The sequence below is a fragment of the Plasmopara halstedii genome, assembly GCF_900000015.1.
Source record: "Plasmopara halstedii genome assembly, contig: Scaffold_526, whole genome shotgun sequence".
In the NCBI taxonomy this organism is placed as follows: domain Eukaryota; phylum Oomycota; class Peronosporomycetes; order Peronosporales; family Peronosporaceae; genus Plasmopara; species Plasmopara halstedii.
Genome location: NW_020187446.1, coordinates 1358680 through 1359078, shown reverse-complemented (window position 1 = coordinate 1359078; position 399 = coordinate 1358680).

Here is a 399-nt window from a genome sequence, read left to right as displayed (position 1 = left end):
TGCGCATCCGTTTTGGAAGGTTCAGCGTATACGCTAGGCCCCGCTTGGCCACAACCTTTGACAGTCCGATGAATTGTAGACGATGCTTCGTCCTGAAGACAGCAGAGGCTGCATGTGTAGGCAGGTTTTTAGAGTTTTTTAAAACCAGGTCCCCGACCTTAAAGCTTTCCACTTCGCCTCTTCCTTTTTCTTTTGCATGTTCTTTTTGCAGGTCTTGGCTTTCAGCCTTCGCATCGCGAACGTGTCGTAGGACACTCAGTCTGGTAGACAAGAAGTCATCGGATGGTGAGGGGGCTGACATCAGCTAGCCGTTCGGCTATTCCTCCCCACCAAGCCCTCAGCCATGGAATAATGGCGTCAGCGGGACGCGAGGGTGAATCAGCCCGTTCACGTAGAACA